The 27,355-nt window shown below is 38.7% G+C and overlaps 1 pseudogene; it reads right to left on the bottom strand.

Moving 5' to 3' along the window:
* Positions 1 to 2,950: 2,950 nt before the first annotated feature.
* Positions 2,951 to 4,216, bottom strand: LOC102952723 (annotated as a pseudogene).
* Positions 4,217 to 27,355: the final 23,139 nt, after the last annotated feature.

A 27,355-nucleotide genomic window follows, 5' to 3' on the forward strand; every position in this document is an offset into this window, starting at 1 on the left:
TGGCAAACAATATTAACCAACACTATTGATGCCCTAAATATGTTAGACATTTGATCATTTAAAAAGATATATATTATATATATATACATATATAATATGTTTATGTACAATTTCATTGAATAGATCCAGCAGCCTTTTGAAGTATTATCTAAATTTTAAAGATAAACAAACTGTGACTCAAAGATATTGAAATGCTTGCTCAGGTCTCCATAGTAATGGCTGGCAGATGATGTGGCAACATTGTTGATTGCCTACTCGATCCCATTCCTTCATTCCTTGCTAGCAGAGCCTGATTGGCTTCATCCTCTTCTGAGAGATCATGTCTTTCTAAAGAGACTGGGTCTGGGGCGCCTGGGTAGCTCAGTGGGTTAAGCGGCCGACTTTGGCTCAGGTCATGATCTCATGGTCCATGAGTTCGAGCCCCGCGTCGGGCTCTGTGCTGACAGCTCAGAGCCTGGAGCCTGTTTCAGATTCTGTGTCTCCCTCTCTCTGACCCTCCCCCGTTCATGTTCTGTCTCTCTCTGTCTCAAAAATAAATAAACATTAAAAAAAAATTAAAAAAAAAAAAGAGACTGGGTCCTCTCCAGGTCCATTGGGAGTAAGGGGGATGATGAACCTTAATCAGTTTAAGCCAATCATGAGCATCTCATTATCATTGTCAGATAATTTGTTTAGGCATGGATGAGTTGATGTGAGGAAAAGTCAGCTCAGAGGATTAGACATGGGGAAGTTTCTCCTTGCTCTTAAAAATACACACAAAAAAAAGAATGTTTCTTTTTATGCTTCTGGACACTGTCATCTTTTTTTTTTTTTTTTTTTTTTTGAGACAGAGAGAGACAGAGCATGAGCAGGGGAGGGGCAGAGAGAGAGGCAGGCACAGAATCCGAAGCAGACTCCAGGCCTTGAGCTGTCAGCACAGAGCCCGACGTGGGGCTTGAACTCACAGACTGTGAGATCACGACCTGAGCTGAAGTCGGACGCTCAACCGACTGAGCCACCCAGGCGCCCCTGGACACTGTCACCTTTATGTGGCTCGTAGACCTGTGGTAATCATTGTAAAGGATCCAGATGACATTAACTACCCTCAGAGGCTTTATCATTTTCTCTGATCAGCAGATAGAGTGATAGTTTACCTCTCTACCTTTAGGCAGAGTTGAAGCTGGTTGCAGTATTTAAAAGATTCTGTCCACCTCTGATTTTCTTCTGTATCTAAAAGGTAGTTTTTAGGATCTTTTAACTGAAAGCCTAGTATGATCACTGGGGTACCTTCCCCTGGTGGTCTTGAACTTGAATCTTCACGCATATCACAGGGAAACTTCAGAAAACCCCACTCAGCTTTTCAGTGGTTTTCTTCTTGGCTGTTTAGCCTCATGCCCTCTACAGCTCCAGAATTTGACAAATGTCTTGGGTAGAAAATAGCCTATAAGCTTTAGGCTCAGTTCTCTGCCCTTCTGTTACTACCTGGCCATCAGCCCTTGAAGTCTTTGGTTTTTGTCTCTCCCTGAGACCACTGGAGGTCTCTGGTTTGTCTGTCTCCCAGCAGTGACCCCGTGCTTAGGCAAAGTCCAGGTGCACAGCCTCTTGCCCTGAGCCCAGATTTGGCAAATATCCCCCAGAACAAAAGAAGCTGCAGAAGTCAGCATGTCTCTCCATGGTTCTCCTTGTTCTAGAATCCTGTGCCCTCTAGTTCCTGTTGTATCAGCAATTTTTTGATGCCTTGACTCATTAGAGAATTTTTGAAGTTTACCCCATTCGTTTGGTTTTTCTCAGTGCGAGTATTGGCCAGCTGCAAGCTTGGCCATGCCTTACAAAGAAGTGTGTTTTTAAAAAGCAGATGATATAAATAACAATCTTTTCTTGTAAGTTTTTAGTATAAATGTTTTCAGTTGCACATTTTGCTATACCTGCTTTATCATCTCTTAAACTTGTGCTGAACCATTTTAAAGGAATTTGCAACTTTCTAACAGTTCCATTACAAATAATTCAGCAAATATCTTCTAAAAATAAGAATATTTCCTTATATTATGATACCATATTATACCCCCAAAGATTAAGTTTTCTTATATCTTTTGCTAACTAGTCCATAATACAGTTTCCATTGTCTCACCTAGAGCAATTTCATCTAACTGTGAAAGAATCTGGCATTGGTTTTTATAGTTTTTTTTTTTAAATCTATATTCTTTATTCATGACATTGACAATGTGAAGATGTTAGACCAGTAGAGTCAGAGTGAATATTTTTGGTAAAGACATGACATAGATGATATGCACAGTTTATATTGTATCATTTCAGCAGGCACATGCTCTCACAAAGCTTCGCTATTCCTGATGCTAATTTGATCACTAGATTAAGGTGGTGACAGTCAGATTTTTCCATTGTAAAAATATGCTTTCCCTTTGTCATCTGGCACTGTGCAGATGTCCTGCTCCCCCACTCCCCACCCAACCAAAATTTTACTTACTGTATTTAGTATTTATTGATGATTCTTGCCCGAATAGATATTTCACTGAAGTTCGTAGTATGGGTAATTTTCTAATTCTGTCATTCCTCCTCCATTCATTATCTGGCATGCTTTTCTGTTTCAAAAACTTCTTAAAAACTTCCCTTCACCAATTGAGGATGAGCTATATTTGCTTCCAATTATGGAGATTAATTTTTTTTTTAATTTTCTGAATAAGGAGATGATATGCCACCTTTAATGCTGGCAAATAGGCTAATTTCTTTTTTTTAATTTTTATTTGTTTATTTTTAAATTTCAGATTTCTTATTTCTTCAAGTTTGTTTATCAGGGGTGACTGAAATAAAAATATATAATTGAGTCCCATCATTGGGGAAGTGGTTTTAAGAGAAAACTGGTCAGATGATGGTTGCCATTGGTAAATAGACAGCCAACAGTGTGTCAAGAATAATATAATATGCCTGTTCACAAGGGGATGCACTAGGAAATAATTTATGTGAACTTCTTGATTTCATCATACAAGAGCACCACCCATGCCTCTGAGAATACTGGACCATGCACCTTTGGAAGAGCTTTGGCTACTTCATCAGGGCAATCTTCCTTCAGCAGTTGGGCATGCCTGTGTACATGATGTCAGTTTCTTTGCACCCTGGATGCATCATCATATGGCCATGAATAGTCAAATGGACAGGAAGTCAACCCAGCAAGCTCTGTGACAGATTGTGCAATCATCCAGCTGATTAAGAGATGAGTATTCTGGGGTTCTGGAAGCATTCCCTTTGCATTGTCATAGATACCGAAGTAGGCAGCTCAGTAGATGAGATACCCTGCATAGACACATTAAATTTGTACAGGCCCTTAATCCCACTAGATCTGTAGATTTCTTTTAAGTTTATTTATTTATTTTAAGAGAGAGAGGGAGAGAGGGAGGGGGAGAGAGAGGCAGAGTGAGAACCCCAAGCAGGTTCCACGCTGTCAGCACACAGTGCTATGTGAAGCTCAGTCTCACCAACCATGAGATCATGACCTGAGCTGAAATCAAGAGTCAGATGCTCAACTGACTGAGCCACCAAGGCACCCCTAGATTTGTATATTTTTTTAAATTTTTTTAATGTTTATTTATTTTTGAGAGACAGAGCTGGGGAGGGGCAGGCAGAGAAGGAGACAGAATCTGAAGCAGGCTCCAGGCTCTGAGCTGTCAGCACAGAGCCTGACGTGGGGCTCAAACTCATGAACTGTGAGATCATAACCTGAGCGGAAGTTGGTGCTTAACAGACTGGGCCACCCAGGTGCCCCATAGATTTGTAGCTGTTAACCAGGCAGTCACAGAGGCCTCTGAATTCCCTTTCAGTTCCAGCTGTGCCCACATCTGTTGCTAGACATACAAGGGAAAAAATCAAGAGGATACACAAAACACAAGGATGTGGCTCCAGCACCACCACTTGATGGCAAATTCCCTGCAAAGTAGGACAAAACTGGATTCTCTTGCCCACACCACCCAGGAAGATCTACTTGTATTTATCTTTGAAGGCAAAGTTGAGAGCCTGCATGAAGAAGTATCTGATGACATTGGCCAGGTTACCATCCCTGATCCTTAGGGATACGAACCACGCAGTCTGTAATGCCCTTTCATCACTTACCTGTGGTGATTTGCTTGCCAGCTTGCTGCACCTGCTGGGTGGGTGCTACCGCAGTCTTGGAGATGGCAAGAGTCACTCCACCTGCCAGGAAGTCCTTGGACACAGCAGCATCTGTCATGTTGAAAGGAAAGAGAAGATGGGTAACTGCAGGACTGTGGTAGGAACTGGCTGGGACTCTGGGGCCTTTTTTTTTTTTTTCTTCAAATAAGCCTGGACTTGTGGATTTTCATTTTTTTCAATGTGTTTGGTAAATTATGGCCCATATTCTTCTTAATGTTTCAAATAGACCAACTATTACCAGTGGTAGCTCCTCTCGTTTGGCTTGTATGTCATATTTGAGCATTTTTGTGTTTTCTGGCACAAGAAGACGCTCTACTCTCACCATGGACTTAAGCCATTTCTCCAAGATGTGTATGGGGAATAGTATATGGAAATCAAGATAATCGGACTAGTGTTGCTCATTACTCTAAGTATGTTACTGCATGGAGGACAATGGACAGATCGACCGATCTATCTATCCACATACACACCTTTAAAACTCATGAATTTTCACTGATATTTCAAATTAACATTTAACATAATTTTTCTTTTTTGATGTTCTATTTGTATCTTTTTTTGTTTCCACTGAAAATCTTGGTCCCTAGTAATATATTTCCTAATTTTCTCTGTCCTAGAAATACATAAAATAATTTCAAAACTATAGTACCATTACCATTACATCTTGGTATACATTCCACTAAAAATAAACAGTCAGAAGTCCTTCGAAAGAATTCTTTTTCTCTGGGTAATTATATTACCAATTCGATATATTCTTACGTCATATATCTTTTATGTTCTATTTGGTTTCAGCTTGTTTTCAATTTTTTAGTATGAATTTTTTTAAGTTGTATTTTGCTTCTGATTATGTAAATGTTTTAATTGCCTCTCATTCACCCCATTGATGAGGTAGAGATTCTCGCCCCAAGATTAGGGGAATAAGAAGCATTTTTTTAGTCACTTATGCTCACAGCCTGGGGGAGGACACTGGACTTCATGCAAGGCACACGGGTTGGATTCAAGAACAGAGAGAAAGGCATGGAGCTGTGCAAGGCAGGCTTTTGTAGCATCAAGTGGGTTGGGTGCTCCTGGTTCCTGCAGGAGGCTGTGGTTGGCTCCTTAGAATAATTCTGTGGGCTGTCAGAAAACTGAAACCCTGAACTCAGGGATAAGTAAGAACTGTGTCTGGTCCATTTGAAAAGGAGGGTTGTGTGGCTTAAGGATTTCTATCCTCAGGAGCAGAGCTCAGAGGGGAATTTCAGTCCAAGATCCTCCTGATTTTACCAGATGTCAAGGCAGCACATCATGTCAAGGCTTAATTTTGTTCTTAAAGCACAGTAAAACATTTATGTGCCTCAAAGTTTAAACTATATAAAATGGAATCCTCAGAGTATTGTTTCCATTCCTGTCCCTTCTACTTTGTCTCCCACATGGGTAGCCTATTTTCTTAGTTTCTGACTTATTTTTCTTGGGTCTCATTTTGAAAATAATAAGCAAATAAGTAGATCACTCTCTTTGTACTACTTATCACTCTCTTTCTACTACTTTCTACTACCTACTTACTCTCTTTCTACTTTTGCTACTACTCTTTACTACTACTCTGTTTCTTACTACTTTCTACTCTCTATCGGACTATTTATTCCCTTCCTTTCTGGCATAAAAGAAACACACTTATCTACATTGTTCTGTATCTTGCTCCTTTCAGCAGGAGCACTTTATATTAGCATATAGAGATCTTGTTCATTGTTTGTTTTTTTTGTTTTTGTTTTTTTTTACCGCTTCCTTGTACATCATTGTGTGGGAGTAACCACAGTTTACTCAACCAGTCCTTTTTTTAGTAGACATTTGAGTTTATAATCTTTTGATAGTACAAATAGTGCTGTAATGAATAACATTGTACATATGTTATTTTCTTTTTGATGGTATATCTTCCTAATACAGTCTAAAAGAGGAATTACTCTGGGTGTAATCATGTAAAATGTTGTTAGGTATTGCCAAATCCCTGATCATGTGGAGTTGTACTATTGTCCATTTCCCAACAGCAGTGTATACCTCTTTGTTCCCTCACCAACAGTATATATTTTCAAACTAGTGGATTTTTTGTCAATATGAGAAATGCTGTATCAGTGAAATTGTATGTATATTTCTCATGTGGATGAAATTTATGGGTCTTTTTTGTGCACTTAATTGCTCTTTACATTTCTTTCTCTCATGTGCTTGTTCTGGTATTTTGCCTAATGTTTTATAGATTTCTGGTCTTCTAGATTTTTAAGAGCCCTTTACATGTTAGGAAGATAAATGCCTTTTTGTAGCATAAGTAGAAATATTTAACTCTCAGTGGGTATTTTTCTTCTTCATTTGATTCTGATGTTCTTTGCTATGCAAAATGTTTTAGGTTTTAATATATCTGAGTTTAAAACTATTTTCCTTTATTGTTTCTAGATTGTACCCCACTCCCAGATAATAGATTAATTCACCTGTGTTTTCTCCAAATACTTGTACAGTTTAATTTTTTGCAGTTAGATCTCTGATCCACCTGGAGCTTATTCTGACATAGTGTGAAATATGGATTCAATCTTAACTCTTTCTGAATGGTTAATTTCCCCAATACTTGTTATGAAAATATCTAACTTCTAACATGATTTGATGTATCACGTGACCAAATATTGAATTTCTACATGTACTTCTTAATGCAACAATTATCAAGTTTATTAATGTTATACTCATCTAATAAAAAGTGTTGGAATTTTTTTCTTTTTTAACTGCTCAGGAAGAGTCACATAACATTGGGGATATCTGGTCTACAGAGGTTTGGTAGGTACTTTCAGAGGGTTGTAGCTCCTTGATAACTTTCTCTATTTCTCCTTTAGAATTTTTTCATCTTTGATCTTTACCGCATTCACATTTGACAAACCCTGTTGTCTTAGAAAATTACCCATTTCATCTAGGTTTTCCAATTTATTTCCTTCCAATTGTTCAAAATAATCTCCTATGGCTTCTAAGGTTTCCTTTTTTCCAATAATAACTTCCCTTTTATCATTCCTTATTTTGTATAATTGTGCTTTTTCGTTTTATTTCTTTTGAGTAATCGTTTGGCTACGTGGTCAATTTTTGCAAAGAACAAGGCTTTAGAAGAGTAAATTCTACCACTTTCTGTATTTAAACTTGATTTTGCCAATCTGTTTAAAAACAAATACACAAACCTGCCAACAAGCAATTGTAGAGAGACTACCCTTATTGTAACAGGAAAGCAGACTATATCCATTAGAGAGATCCCTTGCTTTTTCCCTAAATTCAGTCTTTATTATTTTCTCTATATATGTTGAACTTGAAAAGCCTGGTGGTCCATGTAACCAAACCATAGGCAGTCCAATTTTTCAAGCCTCCTCCAGATTTTGCTGACTTCTCAGTGATGATAGGTTTAATTATTCTCTATGTGTTCATCTGCTTGCTTCACAAGCAAATAAGGCAGCAACTCCAGGGACCATGGGCTTAGGCAGAGGTATCTTTGATGATGGGGAAAAAGCCATACACCAAAAATAGAAATTGCTTTCTACACTCAGGGAACACTGTCCTTTCTAATCCCAAATTTGAGGCAGCTCACTGGGGATTCCTAACAGTTATCTTCTTATGGGCTAAAGAAGAAACGGACCAGGGGCTGAGAGGCTGTATCTTGGGTAAATGGACAGTGTGCCCCCACTGGTTTCCCTGCCTCTTACTCCACTTCCTCTCTATGCAGGCCCCTCCTCCTTTTGTCCACCTTCAGTGCACCTAATTGTTTGAAATCCAAACCCACTGGAGCTCTGTTTTTAGATTTCTTGCTGGTAAAGATTAGTAAGCTTTTCTTTTAAAAGTTTTATTAGGGAAAATTTGAATCACACACAGAAATCCAGCAAGTATAGAATAAATTCCACATACTGACATAACAAACATCAACATTCTGTCAATCATGTTTCATTTCCCACCTTACATCACATCATATCATCTATAAATTCTTCATAAGTCAGTCCCTAAGACAAACAATCAAAATGCCATTTGTATTTAACAAAATAATTCCTTAACATATTACCCAGTACAAGGCCATATTTCATCATTGTCTCAAAATTTCCCAGCTATTTTAATTGAATCAGGATCCAAACAAAGTCTATGCAAATTTTTAAATTTTTCTGTTTTTAAATTGAGATATAGCTGACATATAACATTATATGAGTTTTAAAGTGTACAGCATAATGATTCAATATTTATATGTATTGTGAAATTATTACCACAATAAGCCTAGTTAACATCCATCACCATACATAGTTACAAAAAAATTTTTTCTTGTAATGAAAGATTTTAGATCTACTCTTTTAGCAACTTTGAAATATGCAATACAAAATTATCAACTATAGTTACTCTGCTATACATTACACCCTATGACTGAATTATTTTACAACTGGAAATTTGTAACTTTTGACTCCCTTCACCCCTCACCTCTGGCAATCACCAGTTCTCCCTATCTATGAGCATGGAGATGATTGTTGTATAAATTGCACGTGTAAGTGAGATCATACAGTAGTTGTCTTTGTCAGACTTACTTTTCTTAGCATAATGCCCTCAAGATCATTTGTCATGACTAGTGGCCAAGATATCCTTTTTTATGGCTAAGTACTATTCCTGTGTGTGTGTGTGTGTGTGTGTGTGTGTGTGTGTGTGTGTGTGTGTTGTATGTATATGTGGGGTGTGTGTGTGTGTGTGTGTGTACACCACATCTTCTTTGTCCATTCATCTATCAGTGGACACAGGTTGTTTCCAGATCTTGGCTGTTGAAAATAATGCTGCACTGAATATAGAGACGCATGTATGTTTACAAATTAGTGTTTTTGTTTTCTTCAGATAAATAATGCAGAAATGAATTCATGAAACATACGTAGTTCTATTTTTAGTTTAAAGAAATTTTTTAATGTTTGTTTACTTTTGAGAGAGAGAGGGAGACAGAGTGTGAGCAGGGGAGTGGCAGAGAGAGAGAGGGAGACACAGAGCCTGATGTGGGGCTCGAACTCACGAACTGTGAAATCATGGCCTGAGCCAAAGTCAGACATTTAACTGACTGAGCCAACCAGGTGTCCCCTCTTTTTTTTTTTTTTAAGGAAACTCCCCACTGTTTTCCATAGTGGCTGCACCAATTTACACTTCCATGAACAGTTCACCAAAGTTTGCTTTTCTCTACATTCTTGCCAGCACCTGTCATTTCTTGTGTTTTTGATAATAACCATCCTAACAGGTATTACATAATATCTCATTGTGGTTTTGATTTGCATTTTCTGATGATTAGTGATGTTGAGCATCTTTTCCTGTGCCTGTTGACCATCTGTACACCTTTTTTTTTTTTGGAAAATGTTCATTCGTATACTCTGCTCATTTTTAAATCAGATTATTTTATTGCTATTGAGTTATATGAGTTTTTTATATATATTTTGGATATTAACCCATTTTCAGATATATCATTTACAAATATTTTCTCTCATTCAGTAGATTGCCTTTCTGTTTTGTTGATGATTTCCTTTGCCATGCATAAGCTTATATTCGATATAGTTCCACTTGCTTACTTTTGCTTTTGTTGCCTTTGCTTTTGGAGTCAGATCCAAAACAAACAAACAAAAAAAAAACAACAGCACTTAATGTCAAGGAGCTTGTTGCCTGTGTTTTCTTCTAGGAGTTTTATGGTCCTAAGATCTTACATTCACTGTGAGATCCATTGTGAGTTAATTTTTGTGTATGATGTAAGATACACATCATAGTTTTATTCTTTTGCACGTGATTGTCCACTTGAACCCAACATTATTTACTGAGGAGACTTGCCTTTCTCTATGTATATGCTTGGCTCCTCTGTTATAAATTAACTGACCCCTGTATGTGTGGGTTTATTTCTGGGCTCTCTATTCTGTTCCATTGATCTATGTGTCTATTTTTATGCCAGCACCATACAGTTTTAATGCTTAGTAACATAGCTTGAAACACAGGAGTGGGATGTCTCCAGCTTTGTTTTACATTCTCAGGATTCCTTTGGCTCTTTGGGGTCTTTTGTTCTTCCACACAAATTTTAGAATTATTTGTTCTAGCTCTGTGAAAATGTCATTAGGAATTTTGTAGAGATTACACAGAATTTGTAGATGCCTTTGGATAGTATGGTTATTTTAACAATATTCTTCAAATCTTTGAACCTGGAATATCTTTCCAATTATTCATGTTTTCTTCAGTTTCTGTAATCAATGTCTTATAGTTTTTAGTCTACAGAGCTTTCACCTCCTTGGCTCTGTTTTGTTGATGATTTCCTTTGCCATGCATAAATTTACTCTGAGGTATTTTATTATTTTTAATGTAATTATAAATGGTATTGTTTTCTTAATTTCTATTTCTGAAAATTCATTAGTATATAGAAACAACAGACCTTTGTATATTAAATTTGCATCCTGCAACTTTACTGAATTCATTTATTAGTTCTAACAGTTTTTGGGGGGAGTCCTTAGGGTTTTCCCCTACATAATGTCATGTCATTTGCAAATAGTGTTAGTTTTATTTTTTTCCTTTTCAACTTGGATGCCCTTTATTTCTTTTCTAATTGCTGGCTAGGACTTAACAATATTATATTGAAAAAAAAAAAAAAAGGTAAGAATGGCATCTTTGTCTTGTTCCTAAAAAGTTTTGGGCTTTTTACCATTGATTAGGATGTTAGCTGTGGACTTGTCATTTGTGGTCTTTATTATGTTGAGGTATGTTCCCTCTATACCAACTTTGTTGAAAATTTTTAACATAAATGGATGTTAAAGTTTGTTGGATGCTGTTTTATATCTATTGAAAGGATCATATAATTTTTATCCTTTATTTTGTTAATGTGGTGTATCACATTGATTGATTTGTAGATATTGACTCATTCTTGCCTTTCTGGAACAAATCCTACTTGATCATGGTATATGAGCCTTTTAATGTATGGTTGAATGGAGTTTGCTGATATTTTGTTGAGAATTTTTGCATCTATGTTCATCAGGATATTGGCCTGTAATTTTTTTCTTATGATTCTTGACTGTTTTTGGTTGCAGGATTAAATGGTTTGTAAAATGAGTTTGGAAGTGTTCCCTCCTCTTCTGTTTTTGGAAGAGTTTGAGAAGCATTGTTATTCTTCTTTGAATGTTTGGTAGAATTCACCAGTAAAGATGTCTGGTCCTGGATTTTTGTTTATTGGGAGGTTTTGATTACTGATTCAACCTCCTCACTAGTAATTGGTCTAATCAGATTTCCTGTATGTTTATGATTTGGTCTTGGAAGGTTTTATGTGTCTAGGAATTTATCCATTTCTTTTAGGTTGTCCAACCACACATACTTTCGATGATTCAGAAAATGCAGACTAGTTTGGAATTGATCTAAATTGGCTCCAAGTTCTGAATAATTAAATCATTTATAAATTTTGCAACTTTCAGGTACTTGCAGACATGCCAACATATTATTGCCTTGTTTCACAAATAAATGAGGACATTTTCATTGTGTACTATTAATAACCTATGAATGGCTGCCTTGAAAGTGCTAGCAGTACAAGAAATTTATTGTAACTTCTAAAATAATAACATTTACTGTTTTTTTTCTGGTTATATAAACAATGAACTTTCATTGCTGAAATTTGGAAAATAAGAAACAACAGAAGAAGTAAATAACAATTCCCTCACTTTGATATAAACAATTGAAATATCTTGTCATATTTTCTTGACATAATTCCATGTATACATTTATTTTTAAATGAAATGATTATTTATATGTACTTTATATCTTATTTAATAACTTAATGTAGATAATGATCACAATATCATGTCTTTAAATATATTTCAAAAATATAAATTTTAATGGCTACATAACAGTCCATAATACAGACCTGGTTTAATTTATTTACCTAGTCCTCTAAGGTTAAATATTGATGTATTTTCACTTGACACATAAATACAGTGATATTTTCATTTGAGAAGTAACCTTGCAATCCTTCCCCTTACACGTAAAAACGAGCATTTGTTTTTTTTTTCAATATATGAAATTTATTGTCAGATTGGTTTCCATACAACACCCAGTGCTCATCCCAAAAGGTGCCCTCCTCAATACCCATCACCCGCCCTCCCCTCCCTCCCACCCCCCATCAACCCTCAGTTTGTTCTCAGTTTTTAACAGTCTCTTATGCTTTGGCTCTCTCCCACTCTGACCTCTTTTTTTTTTTCCTTCCCCTCCCCCATGGGTTTCTGTTAAGTTTCTCAGGATCCACATAAGAGTGAAACCATATGGTATCTGTCTTTCTCTGTATGGCTTATTTCACTTAGCATCACACTCTCCAGTTCCATCCACGTTGCTACAAAAGGCCATATTTCATTCTTTCTCATTGCCACGTAGTATTCCATTGTGTATATAAACCACAATTTTTGTTTTGATGACATTAGGGATTGGGTTTACTAAATTTAGGATAATGAACAGTTTAGAGCTTACTGATGCAGATTTTTAAATTGTTTCTCAGAAAGTCTATAGTATTTAAAAAAATTTTTTTTAATGTTTATTTTTGAGAGATAGTGTGAATCAGGGAGGGGCAGAGAGAGGGAGACACAGAATCTGAAACAGGCTCCAGGCTCTGAGCTGTCAACACAGAGCCCGACATGGGGCTCGAACCCAGGAACCGTGAGATCATGACCTGAGCTGAAGTCAGACACCCAACCGACTGAGCCACCCAGGTGCCCAAGGCTATAGTATTAACATGTAGAATGTGGGAGTCTCGTTGTACTCGCTCAGCGACCCAGATAGAGAGTTGCTCCATCTCCCCAGGGCAGGAAAAAGCAAATGAGTAAGTTGTGCACTGTTGCCTAAAGTTTCTGTCTGGATGTGACAGATTGGATGTCTTCTCACATTTTATTGGCTACAGCAAATCACATGGCCACATCTAATTTCAGAGTGAGTAAGGGAGTGCACTTATGCAAGGAAGAGAATGAGAATTTTTGTGAACAGTTCATTACTACCTCATTGCGTTACAGCCAAGCCAACTGGGTGAACATTGCTTTGAAGGCAAGTCCATTGGTGGTTCCCTTTCTGGGTCCCATGCTACCAGAGATGGTATAGACTAACTTTCTCATTCACTGGTGGCCTCAGAGGCATGGCTGTCTTCAGCACCTTTGACCATTGCCCTGGAAGTAGCACTTTTTGTTCACTTATCAAATGTGTTATCTAAGAAACTATGCCTGCTATATTGTCTTGAAAGATGTACTCCAGCAAATCCTTCCATTTCTGTATATTTATGTAGTTCTTCCCACCAAGAAATGGAGTACATTTCTCCTTTCCTTAAAACTGGGTGAGTCCTGTGGCTTACTTCAACCAGTGCAGTGTGGCAGAAGTGACCCCGTGCCAGTTTGGGCCTAATCCTTATCAGGCCTGACAGCCTCACTTGTGCTGTCTTGGAAGCCAGCCACCCTGCAAAGAGGTCTCTACTATTCTACTTAGAGACAACATGGAGAGAAATCCAGGAAAATGGCAGGACACCTTGGACATTGCAACCCTAGCTGAGTACAGCCACACAAGGGGCCCTGGCTGGTACCACATGAAGCTAAGATGAACTGTTCTAGTTGAATCCTGACCAAAGTACAGAAGTGTGAGCAAATAAATAGTTGCTTAAAGCCACTGAGTTTGGGAGTGGTTCCTTATGCAACAACAGATGAGTGAGCCATTATACATGGGCCCCTGATCTTACACATTTATAATAAAATTCAGCATGTGATAATTGTTATAAGAGGGGTGCAAAGTACTGTAGGAGATCAGAGCAGAGAGATTACTTGGAGACTGAGGTAGTAGGGAGTGCTTCATGGAGATGTAAAGAAAATAGGTTTTAAAGACAGCCCAGGGGTGCCTGGGTGGCTCAGTAGGTTAAGCATGGGACTCTTGATTTCAGCTTAGGTCATGATCTTCCAAGTTTGGTTCCTGAGTTGTAGCACTGCCGCTTGGGATTTTCTCTCTCCCTCTCTCTCTCTGTCCCTCCCCTGCACACTTATGTGCATACAAGTGCTCTCTCTCTCTCACAAATAAATATATATTGGGGTGCCTGGGTGGCTCAGTCGGTTGGGCGTCCGACTTCGGCTTGGGTCATGATCTCACGGTTTGTGAGTTCAAACCCCACGTCGGGCTCTGTGCTGACAGCTCAGAGCCTGGAGCCTGTTTCAGATTCTGTGTCTCTCTCTCTCTCTGCCCCTCCCCTGCTCATGCTCTGTCTCTATCTTTCAATAATGATTAAACGACAAAATTAAAAAATATATGTATATATATTTAAAAAAAAAGACTTAGCCCAGCTATGTTTTCATCAACTATTAATCTCCAGACATCTATTTCTCTGAGATTTTATACCTCACCTCACCCCCTCCTCTACCAATGTCCTTCTTTTTTTCTTTTTTCTTTTCTTTTCAATATATGAAGTTTATTGTCAAATTGGTTTCCATACAAAACCCAGTGCTCATCCCAAAAGGTGCCCTCCTCAATATCCATCACCCACCCCCCCCTCCCTCCCACCCCCCATCAACCCTCAGTTTGTTCTCAGTTTTTAAGAGTCTCTTATGCTTTGGCTCTCTTCCACTCTAACCTCTTTTTTTTTTTTTCCTTCCCCTCCCCCATGGGTTTCTGTTAAGTTTCTCAGGATCTACATAAGAGTGAAACCATATGGTATCTATCTTTCTCTGTATGGCTTATTTCACTTAGCATCACATTCTCCAGTTCCACCCACGTTGCTACAAAAGGCCATATTTCATTCTTTCTCATTGCCACGTAGTATTCCATTGTGTATATAAACCACAATTTCTTTATCCATTCATCAGTTGATGGACATTTAGGCTCTTTCCATAATTTGGCTATTGATGAGAGTGCTGCTATAAACATTGGGGTACAAGTGCCCCTATGCATCAGTACTCCTGTATCCCTTGGGTGAATTCCTAGCAGTGCTATTGCTGGGTCATAGGGTAGGTCTATTTTTAATTTTCTGAGGAACCTCCACACTGCTTTCCAGAGCGGCTGCACCAGTTTGCATTCCCACCAACAGTGCAAGAGGGTTCCCGTTTCTCCACATCCTCTCCAGCATCTATAGTCTCCTGATTTGTTCATTTTGGCCATTCTGACTGGCGTGAGGTGATATCTGAGTGTGGTTTTGATTTGTATTTCCCTGATGAGGAGCGACGTTGAGCATCTTTTCATGTGCCTGTTGGCCATTTGGATGTCTTCTTTAGAGAAGTGTCTATTCATGTTTTCTGCCCATTTCTTCACTGGGTTATTTGTTTTTCGGGTGTGGAGTTTGGTGAGCTCTTTATAGATTTTGGATACTAGCCCTTTGTCTGATATGTCATTTGTAAATATCTTTTCCTATTCTGTTGGTTGCCTTTTAGTTTTGTTGGTTGTTTCCTTTCCTGTGCAGAAGATTTTATCTTCATAAGGTCCCAGTAATTCATTTTTGCTTTTAATTCCCTTGCCTTTGGGGATGTGTCAAGTAAGAGATTGCTATGGCTGAGGTCAGAGAGGTCTTTTCCTGCTTTCTCCTCTAGGGATTTGATGGTTTCCTGTCTCACATTCAGGTCCTTTATCCATTTTGAGTTTATTTTTGTGAATGGTGTAAGAAAGTGGTCTAGTTTCATCATTTTGCATGTTGCTGTCCAGTTCTCCCAGCACCATTTGTTAAAGAGACTGTCTTTTTTCCATTGGATGTTCTTTCCTGCTTTGTCAAAGATTAATTGGCCATACGTTTGTGGGTCTAGTTCTGGGGTTTCTATTCTATTCCATTGGTCTATGTGTCTGTTTTTGTGCCAATACCATGCTGTCTTGATGATTACAGCTTTGTAGTAGAGGCTAAAGTCTGGGATTGTGATTCCACCTGCTTTGGTCTTCTTCAAAATTACTTTGGCTATTCGGGGCCTTTTGTGGTTCCATATGAATTTTAGGATTGCTTGTTCTAGTTTTGAGAAGAATGCTGGTGCAATTTTGATTGGGATTGCATTGAATGTGTAGATAGCTTTGGGTAGTATTGACATTTTGACAATATTTATTCTTCCAACCCATGAGCACGGAATGTTTTTCCATTTCTTTATATCTTCTTCAATTTCCTTCATAAGCTTTCTATAGTTTTCAGCATACAGATCTTTTACATCTTTGGTTAGATTTATTCCTAGGTATTTTATGTTTCTTGGTGCAATTGTGAATGGGATCAGTTTCTTTATTTGTGTTTCTGTTGTTTCATTATTAGTGTATAAGAATGCAACTGATTTCTGTACATTGATTTTGTATCCTGCAACTTTGCCAAATTCATATATCAGTTCTAGCAGACTTCTGGTGGAGTCTATTGGATTTTCCATGTATAATATCATGTCATCTGCAAAAAGTGAAAGCTTAACTTCATCTTTGCCAATTTTGATGACTTTGATTTCCTTTTGTTGTCTGATTGCTGATGCTAGAACTTCCAGCACTATGTTAAACAACAGCGGTGAGAGTGGGCATCCCTGACGTGTTCCTGATCTCAGGGAAAAAGCTCTCAGTTTTTCCCCATTGAGGATGATGTTAGCTCTGGGCTTTTCATAAATGGCTTTTATGATCTTTAAGTATGTTCCTTCTATCCCGACTTTCTCAAGGGTTTTTATTAAGAAAAGTTGCTGAATTTTGTCAAAGGCCTTTTCTGCATCGATTGACAGGATCATATGGTTCTTATCTTTTCTTTTATTAATGTGATGTATCACGTTGATTGATTTGCGAATGTTGAACCAGCCCTGCATCCCAGGCATGAATCCCACTTGATCATGGTGAATAATTCTTTTTATATGCTGTTGAATTCGATTTGCTACTATCTTATTGAGAATTTTTGCATCCATATTCATCAGGGATATTGGCCTGTAGTCCTCTTTTTTTTACTGGGTCTCTGTCTGGTTTAGGAATCAAAGTAATACTGGCTTCATAGAATGAGTCTGGAAGTTTTCCTTCCCTTTCTATTTTTTGGAATAGCTTGAGAAGGATAGGTATTATCTCTGCTTTAAACGTCTGGTAGAACTCCCCTGGGAAGCCATCTTGTCCTGGACTCTTATTTGTTGGGAGATTTTTGATGACTGATTCAATTTCTTCACTGGTTATGGGTCTGTTCAAGCTTTCTATTTCCTCCTGATTGAATTTTGGAAGAGTGTGGGTGTTTAGGAATTTGTCCATTTCTTCCAGGTTGTCCAATTTGTTGGCATATAATTTTTCATAGTATTCCCTGATAATCGCTTGTATCTCTGAGGGATAGGTTGTAATAATTCCATTTTCATTCATGATTTTATCTATTTGGGTCATCTCCCTTTTCTTTTTGAGAAGCCTGGCTAGAGGTTTGTCAATTTTGTTTATTTTTTCAAAAAACCAACTCTTGGTTTCGTTGATCTGCTCTACAGTTTTTTTAGATTCTATATTGTTTATTTCTGCTCTGATCTTTATTATTTCTCTTCTTCTGCTGGGTTTGGGGTGTCTTTGCTGCTCTGCTTCTGTTTCCTTTAGGTGTGGTGTTCGATTTTGTATTTGGGATTTTTCTTGTTTCTTGAGATAGGCCTGATTGCAATGTATTTTCCTCTGAGGACTGCCTTTGCTGCATCCCAAAGCATCTGGATTGTTATATTTTCATTTTCATTTGTTTCCTTTTTTTTTAAAATTTCTTCTCTATGGGGCACCTGGGTGGCGCAGTCGGTTAAGCGTCCGACTTCAGCCAGGTCACGATCTCGCAGTCCGTGCGTTCGAGCCCCGCGTCAGGCTCTGGGCTGATGGCTCGGAGCCTGGAGCCTGTTTCCGATTCTGTGTCTCCCTCTCTCTCTGCCCCTCCCCCGTTCATGCTCTGTCTCTCTCTGTCCCAAAAATAAATAAAAAACGTTGAAAAAAAATTTAAAATTTCTTCTCTAATTGCCTGGTTGACCCATTCATTCTTTAGTAGGGTGTTCTTTAACCTCCATGCTTTTGGAAGTTTTCCAGACTTTTTCTTGTGGTTGATTTCAAGCTTCATCGCATTGTGGTCCGAAAGTATGCATGGTATGATTTCAATTCTTGTATACTTATGAAGGGCTGTTTTGTGACCCAGTATGTGATCTATCTTGGAGAATGTTCCATGTGCACTCGAGAAGAAAGTATATTCTGTTGCTTTGGGATGCAGAGTTCTAAATATGTCAAGTCCATCTGATCCAATGTATCATTCAGGGCCCTTGTTTCTTTATTGACCATGTGTCTAGATGGTCTATCCATTTCTGTAAGTGGAGTGTTAAAGTCCCCTGCAATTACCACATTCTTATCAATAAGGTTGCTTATGTTTGTAATTGTTTTATGTATTTGGGGGCTCCTGTATTCGGCGCATAGACATTTATAATTGTCAGCTCTTCCTGATGGATAGACACTGTGAATATTATATAATGCCCTTCTTCATCTCTTGTTACAGCCTTTAATTTAAAGTCTAGTTTGTCTGATATAAGTATGGCTACTCCAGCTTTCTTTTGGCTTCCAGTAGCATGATAAATAGTTCTCCATCCCCTCACTCTCAATCTGAAGGTGTCCTCAGGTCTAAAATGAGTCTCTTGTAGACAGCAAATAGATGGGTCTTGTTTTTTTATCCATTCTGATACCCTGTGTCTTTTGGTTGGTGCATTTAGTCCATTTACATTCAGTGTTATTATAGAAAGATATGGGTTTAGAGTCATTGTGATGTCCATAGGTTTCATGCTTGTAGCAATGTCTGTGGTACTTTGTCTCACAGGATCCCCCTTAGGATCTCTTGTAGGGCTGGTTTAGTGGTGACAAATTCCTCCAGTTTTTGTTTGTTTGGGAAGACATTTATCTCTCCTTCTATTCTAAATGACAGACTTGCTGGATAAAGGATTCTCGGCTGCATATTTTTTTCTGTTCATCACATTGAAGATCTCCTGCCATTCCTTTCTGGCCTGCAAAGTTTCAGTAGAGAGATCGGTCACGAGTCTTATAGGTCTCCCTTTATATGTTAGAGCATGTTCATCCCTAGCTGCTTTCAGAATTTTCTCTTTATCCTTGTATTTTGCCAGTTTCACTATGATATGTCGTGCAGAAGATCGATTCAAGTTATGTCTGAAAGGAGTTCTCTGTGTCTCTTGGATTTCAATGCCTTTTTCCTTCCCCAGATCCGGGAAGTTCTCAGCTATTATTTCTTCAAGTACACCTTCAGTACCTTTCCCTCTCTCTTCCTCCTCTGGAATACCAATTATGTGTATATTATTTCTCTTTAGTGCATCACTTAGCTCTCTAATTTTCCCCTCATACTCCTGGATTTTTTTATATCTCTCTTTTTCTCAGCTCCTTCTTTTTCCAAATTTTATCTTCTAGTTCACCTATTCTCTCCTCTGCCTCTTCAATCCGAGCTGTAGTTGTCTCCATTTTATTTTGCAGCTCGTTGATAGCATTTTTTAGCTCCTCCTGGCTGTTCCTTAGTCACTTGATCTCTGTAGCAAGAGATTCTCTGCTGCCCTTTATACTGTTTTCAAGCCCAGCGATTAATTTTATGACTATTATTCTGAATTCACTTTCTGTTATATTGTTTAAATCATTTTTGATCAGTTCGTTAGCTGTTGTTATTTCCTGGACGTTTTTCTGAGGGGAATTCTTCCGTTTCGTCATTTTGGATAGTCCCTGGAGTGGTGCGGGACTGTGGGGCACTTCCCCTGTGCCGTGTTGAATAACTTGCGTTGGTGGGCGGGGCCGCAGTCAGACCTGATGTCTGCCCCCAGCCCACTGCTGGGGCCACAGTCAGACTGGTGTGTGCCTTCTCTTCCCCTCCCCTAGGGGCGGGATTCACTGTGGGGTGGCCTGGCCCGTCTGGGCTACTTGCACGCTGCCAGGCTTGTGGTACTGGGGATGTGGCATATTAGCTGGGGTGGATCGGCAAGGTGCACAGGGGCGGGAGGGGCAGGCTCAGCTCGCTTTTCCTTCGGAGTTCTGCTTTGAGAGGGGCCCTGCGGCACCAGGAGGGAGTCAGACCTGCCAGAGGGATGGATCCGCAGAAGCACAGCTTTGGGTGTTTGCGTGGTGCAAGCAAGTTCCCTGGAAGGAACTGGTTCCCTTTGGGATTTTGGCTGGGGGACGGGCAAGGGAGATAGTGCTGGCGAGCGCCTTTGTTCCACGCCAAGCTGCGCTCTGTCATCCGGGGCTCAACATCTCTCCCTCCCATTGTCCTCCAGCTGTCCCATTCTCTGAGCAGAGCTGTTAGCTTATAACCTTCCAGATGTCAAGTCCCCCTTGTTGTCGGAACACACTCCGTCAGGCCCCTCCACTTTTGCAAGCCAAACTCGGGGACTCTGCTTGGCCGGAGGGTTGCCCCTCTGCCCTGGCTCCCTCCCGCCAGTCCGTGGAGCGGGCACCACCTCTCCGCCCTTCCTACCCTCTTCCGTGGGCCTCTCTTCTGCGCTTGGCTCTGGAGACTCCTTTCTGCTAGTATTCTGGCGGTTTTCTGGGTTATTTAGGCAGGTGTAGGTGGAATCTAAGTGATCAACAGGACGCGCGGTGAGCCCAGCGTCCTCCTATGCCTCCATCTTCCCGGGATCCTACCAATGTCCTTCTAATTAAGAGGTAAATAAATATTATATCTTAGTAACTCACTTGAACCCTCTTGTCCCATTCTTTCCATTTAATTTTTTAAGTTTATTTATTTTTGAGAGAGAGACAGAGAGCATGAGCTGGGGAGGGGCAGAGAGAAAGGGAAACACAGAATCCCAAGCGGGCTCCATCCACACTGTCAGCACAGAGCCCAATGTGAGGCTCAAACTTGTGAACAGCGAGATCATGACCTGAGTCAAAACCAAGAGTCGAATGCTTAAGCTTAACCGACTGAGCCACCCATGCGCCCCACATTCTTTGCATGTTAATGGAGGACATTGTTAGATAAATGAATCATTAAATTTTAGGAACAAGCACAAGGAAAGTGCTTTGAGAAGACTTAATAGAATCAAGCAACTTGTATCACATAATCACTCTTTACTACCCTTACAGGAAGGCTGGCTCTACTCGTACTAGGTAAGAGTGTACTTCTCTACTATGTTCCCAGGATGACACAAGGGAACAATCTCTTCATTTGAAGACACGTTAATTCTCCCTTTGGAGCTCACCATAAGCCCTAATAAATCAGTCAGCTCAATCAATGTCTTCAGTCTATTTGCATTGCCAAGAGTGCTACCCATACTTAAACCGACACTGCCTCTTCAGTTTTCAACAGGTAGTTATTTCTGTTAAGCTCCTTCATCATTAAATTCTCAAACTTGCACTCACTTTAAAAGTGCAAGTATGCAGTCAGCAGTATGGAAGTAAGCAGGTAGATTTACAAAGTCAAACCCAGTGAAGTTGAGCAATCTAGAGCTGAAACGAGAATCCAGCAAATTTAAAGGTGTGCATGGTATGTGACCTAGCAATTTGACTCCTAGTATATATCCTCAATGTGCCCAAGGTAACAGTATGCAATTGCTAATGAAATGACAAAAAAATGGAGCCTGTCTACTTATTTATGGAAAAGAAAAATATATAGCAGCAAAACTGAATGAGAATTACATTTATTCATAGCCATGAATCTCAAATATATGTTAGTGAAAAAGGCAGGAATAACATATACAATAAGACACCAGTTATAAAGATTTAAAAAATGGAAAATAATACTATATATTATTTATGGATATATACATACATAGTCAAGTTTAAAATATGGATGGAAATGATAAATAGAAAATTCAGGATGCTGGTTAGTTCTTGGGAGGGATTTATGGGAAAGAGATTAAAGAGGAATCCAGAGAGATTCTATTGTGACTATAATATATAATAATTTCTTAAGCTGGGTAGTGGGTACAGGAGCCTCAATGTATTATTCTTGGTACTTTTTTTATATGTCTGAAATATTCTTCTTAACAAAATAAAAGATAAATTTTAGGATGAACTGATTCATAAATTAATATTGAACTGTTGCAGACCATGTGATTCTAAATAAATCACAAATCACATCAGCTCTCAGTGGTGCATTCTCCTTTTCTGAAATGAGGGACTTGAATTAAGAGATCTCTAAAGTCCCTTCCACCCCCCAAAAAGAATTAAATCTTTCAACCTGAAGTTTCTCCAAATAAATGCTGTGTTTCTCAAGGACAGGGAACATGTCTTTACAGCTTTCCATGTTCAGTGTCTTTTCCATTGTCCATAGATTCCCAATAAATTTTAAGGTCTTACATAAGAATATAATGTATAGTGACTGAATAAACAAGCAGTTACAATAAAAACAGCAAAACCCTTTCTTTGCATTATTAGCTCGTCCAAAGCCAGATAGCTGTTTAGAAAATGGTACAAAGTGACTGTAATCAATTCTGGGTTCCATGTGTGAAGTAGTATCCAAGGAGAAACTGCTTTCTCAGTCAATACCACACCTTTAGCTATACCTAACTATGCAGATCAAGTATGCTTTTGATTACAGACAAAAGAGAAAGTATCCTCATGGTTCTCCTGTTAATCCCTACCACTGGAATTTCAAAAGGATTCCCCTTAGGCCTGCCTAGCTGGCTCAGTCCATAAACCAAGTGACTCTTGATCTTGGGGTTGTGAGTTTGCCCCATGTAAGGTGTAGAATTTACTTTTAAAAAAATAAATGAAACTAAAAGGATTCCCCTTTGATGATGAGTAAGAGGTAATATTTTCTTAAAATTGCAAGGTTCAAAAGTGTCAATCCAATTTTCACTCCTTAAAGAGCACGTGGAAACAGATAATTTGGGTGGTACACATACAGCTTCAGTCTTACTTAACTTTTAAAATACCCCCAAATATATTCGCCTGTCCCACCCCTGCCCCCCGAATATTGCTTGACAGTTACTTTGGACCTCACTTTGTTCTGAAATCTCTGTGCATTTTTGGCTCATGTGTACTTGGAAAGAACTTGTACTTGCTTAGAAATAGCAGGGAGATTTTATCAGGAATTGGAGGTGATCAAAGAGATTGTCCAAAGAGCAGAAAATTGAGATTGGTGTCTTACCTAGTACCCTGGTAAGGGGTCTGTGAGGCTTTAGCCTAGGATGTAATTGTGCTTGGAAAAGAGACCATGTTGGGGAGAAATTCACAGTTCTTATATAGACCACTTATGCTGGACAATACTTAGAGATTACAGCTGAATATGGGGAGTTATTCAATGGAATGGAATCAATGCCAGAAAACGTATTTCCTAATTGGTCCTATTGTACATGGAGTGCCAATGAATGCAGCCACAGAGTGCTGAAATGATTAATCACTGAATTTCAAGAATGCACTCAGGTGCCATTAAGCAAAAACTGAAACTCAGAACCTGTTCATCCCAGTGAAGCTTAATATTGCTTAGGCTACGGTAAAGATGGTGGGGAGCAAGTTATCAACTCATCTTCCCAGCTTAATGGCCAGAAGAGGAGATTTAAAGGAGATTTTCTAACTCTAGCTGGCCTAGTTTCTCTTGTCATTTTGAGAAAATGAGTCTTCTTCTTCCTTAGAAAGACAAGTAGATTTCTCCTGTGGCCAGAATAAACTGACAGGAATACACTTTTGTCAGTAAATTAGATAGAGTTTGGTTCATGAAGAACACACACAAAAAAAAGCCAACTCGGTGGGAGCAAACAAGTTGAGTTGAAAGTCACTTAACTTCACCCTCTGCAACCTAGTTATACAATGAAAGCATTTTAAAAGATGAAAATTTGGATGTGTCCAGCAAATATTATATTTATTTGGAGCCTGATTCTTTGTTTTTTAGACAGGGAGATGCTTATTATAACAATAGAGGAAAGTTACTAAGCAAACATAAACATAAATGTGGAACTAAGCTTACCCATATGGACAGATATACATGAGACAGTATGACAAATCAGAAATAAAGTGGGGAAATAATGAGGTTGAAAGGAAAGAATTGAGGGTTTGGGAACAAGTGCTACTGGTCTGATAACTGTGGACAGTTAACTGTGAATCTGAGGCCGAAATTTGAGGAACTTTGAAATCTAGTTAAAGAGTTTGCAGGGGAAATGACTTGATGTAGCAGTGTGGTGGGCACTAGGATCCCTCTTCAATGAAGATTCATGTCCCAGCTCCTGAGAGTGCTTTGAGACAGCAGAACTCAATTGTCAGTTCCTTTAGGGATTGTCTTATCTGCAAAGAGCCACCTCCTCCAAGGTTATGCCCTGCCCCAAGGTGGCCCGCATCTGGTGATTGATCAACATGGGGACCTCAGTTAGCATATGAGCTGCCATATTGTGTAGGGTCTTAAAGGTATAAATGGCACCTTTCATACTGCATTCCAGAGGTGGTCGAGGAACTCTGTACAGTTGTGAATGCATAGAGCAGTAGGTATAATTTGTTTGTAGCTGAGGAGGACAATGTACACCAGAAGGCCACTTCTGGAGGCCCAGCAGTGGGCTAAGAACTTTCTCAATGACTCTCCTCTCATAGTGGGGAATGAGTCTGGGGTGGTCCTTGCTCACAGGGCTCAGAGAGCCGATTTAGGGTGACAGGGTTACAGCATTCTTTTATCTGCTGGCCAGTCTAGCTTCAATTTTACCACAAATCTATGCTTTAGGACAAGGGTGCTCTTTTTAGCTTTATATATTTGCTTAGTAAAATTATGTGACCACTTACTATTAATTTAACATCCTGAAGTATAAGGGAAAGAAACCATGAGCCAGGCATAACTTATCTGCAACCTGAGCAACTAGTTCCTTTGGAATCAGACACAGAAATATGGGTGGGTTTTAAAGTCTTCTGATGAACTTGTGCAGACAATTTAGGTTTACAGTCACTTTTGTATCTAGTATTCCAAAACAGTAGTGCCTGGGACCTGTTTGTTCTTCAGGGTATTGTTGGCTTAAAGAGAGAAATGCCGTCAAATTCAAACTCTTTATCACTGAAGAATCTAAATTACATCTGCCCAGGAAACCTGAATTCCACCATTGCTGCCTGGGCACTTGTAGATAAAGTGTCTCGTTGTTCATGGCTCTGGGTCCTGGAAGACTTTTTTAATTAACACAGCCTCTTTCTTTTGTCAGCTTCACTCCATTTAGGGTGGAGCTGCTTAGAGTTAATTTTAAATTACAAAACTAGTCCTTGAGAGGCTGGCCACAACCAGATCCAAACTGCAACTCTATTTGCTGTTACCTTCATTTCTACCTGGTTTTGTCTCCTAACTGGTGCTGTGATAAGATCAGCAGTGACTTTAGGAAGACATAGAATGAGGGGAAAAAAGAAAAATTTAAGGCCTTTTATTCTAACTTCTGCAGGAAGTTTAGTAGGCAAAGGAATCTTTTTGTTTACTTCTAGCTTTTTAAAAAATTTCTATTTAATCAACAAACTGTATTCATCAGAAAAAAAAAACAACCTCCCAATACTTGAGCAAGTGGATGCTTATTGTCTGAATAATCTGCTAAGGGGCAATGAGAAGATCAAGAATAATATTTTTAAGGAAGCAGCCCAGTCAGTGCGGTAAACATTAGTGCTGCTGTCCAGTATTATTTGTTGTTCTCTTCCTCTGAGCCCTGGGGAAGACTGCACTTCCCATGCTTTGAAGTTAGCAGACATGTGATTCGCTTTAGTCAATGACATGTGAGAAGGCATGCCTATTAATTCTGGGTAGAAGTATTCAAGAGGCAATGTGTAATCCTTATGCTTGCTTTTTCCCTGCTACGACAAACACTTAAACTATCATGAAATAAATTTTTACTTATTCCTGCAGGTAACCTAGGCTATCCTAGCTAACTAAGCTAACTATTGTGACACTGATCATCCTCAAAGACAGTATCTATATTAATATCTGGGGATTACATAATCAAAAAGTCTTCTGGTTGTTCAGTCAGCAAATCTTGTTCTCTCTGAAATTTTAGTGCATCACTCTTATGTGACAAAGGAGAACAAAAGATCACCAAATATTTGAGGAAGACTCCAACTTGAGAGGCCAAGTACAAAGCCAACAGGAAAAAAAAAAAGAACTCAGGAAAAACACAGATAACATGTACCAGGAGAAAAGAAATTATCATTTATATCCTCAGAAAGATGAGAGCTATTCTATCCATGAAAGAAAACAGAAAGCTGTATAAAGTGAAAAAATAGAATTGTTGGGAAGCCTGGGTGGTTCATTCATTTAAGCCTCCAACTCCTGATTTTGGCTCAGGTCATAATCTCTCAGTCATGAGATCGAGCCCCATGTTAGGTTCTGTACTAAGCATAGAACCTGCTTGGGATTCTCTCTCTCCCTCTCTCTCTCTCTGCTCCTCCTCTGCTTGTGTTCTCTTTCTCTCTCTCTCTCTCAAAATAAATAAACAAACATTAAAAACAAACAAAAAATAAAATTAAGAGCTCTTGTAAATGAAAGACATGAGAGCAGAAATTTAAAATAATTCAATAGAAAGATTGGGGGGAAATCTATGAGAATGAATTAAAAAATTAAAAAATAGAGACAATAGGAGTAAAAGGATAATGTGATTAAAAGATTAATCTTTAAGAGCCAATCTCTAATGAATATAAATTCCAGGAAGCCTGAACAGAGAGAACAGGGAAAGGTAATTATCAAAGAAATAACACAAGAAAAATTCTTAGAGTAACAGATCAATGGAGTAGGCAGCACAATGAATCAAAGAACAAATACTCGACACATCAGGATGAAAATTTCAAAGCGTCAAGAATAAAACATTCTAAAAACTTCCAAAAAGAAAAAAAAATTAACACAAAAAAGGATGGCAGTCAGAATGGCATCAGACTTATCAATAACAACACTGGAAGCTACAAGACACAGCACAATACCTTTAAAATTCTAAGGACAAAATATTTTCAACCTAAAATTCTACACCCAATAAGATAACTAAGTGTTAGAATTATTAGCTATACAAGTTTCAAAAATTATACTTCTGCACATTTCTCAACTGCATGGGCTCCACCAAAACCTACTTCCCCAATAGTAGTTAGTGTTTATGTATTTGCTCACTTGATCTTTAGGACAGCAGAATGAGGTAAGTACTGTCTTTTCACCACCATTTTACAGATGGGAAGATTGAGACATAGACAATGTCTCCAAGGTAGGACAACTAATAGTATAGAGATGGAGTCTGAACTCAAGCAATCTAACTCAAGAGCCCATTATTAGATCACAATTTTACTTGGCCTCCAAGACAAAGACATTTAACCCAGGAAACCAGCGCATTCAACACAGAAA

The sequence above is a fragment of the Panthera tigris genome, chromosome A2 (genome assembly GCF_018350195.1).
Source record: "Panthera tigris isolate Pti1 chromosome A2, P.tigris_Pti1_mat1.1, whole genome shotgun sequence".
In the NCBI taxonomy this organism is placed as follows: domain Eukaryota; kingdom Metazoa; phylum Chordata; class Mammalia; order Carnivora; family Felidae; genus Panthera; species Panthera tigris.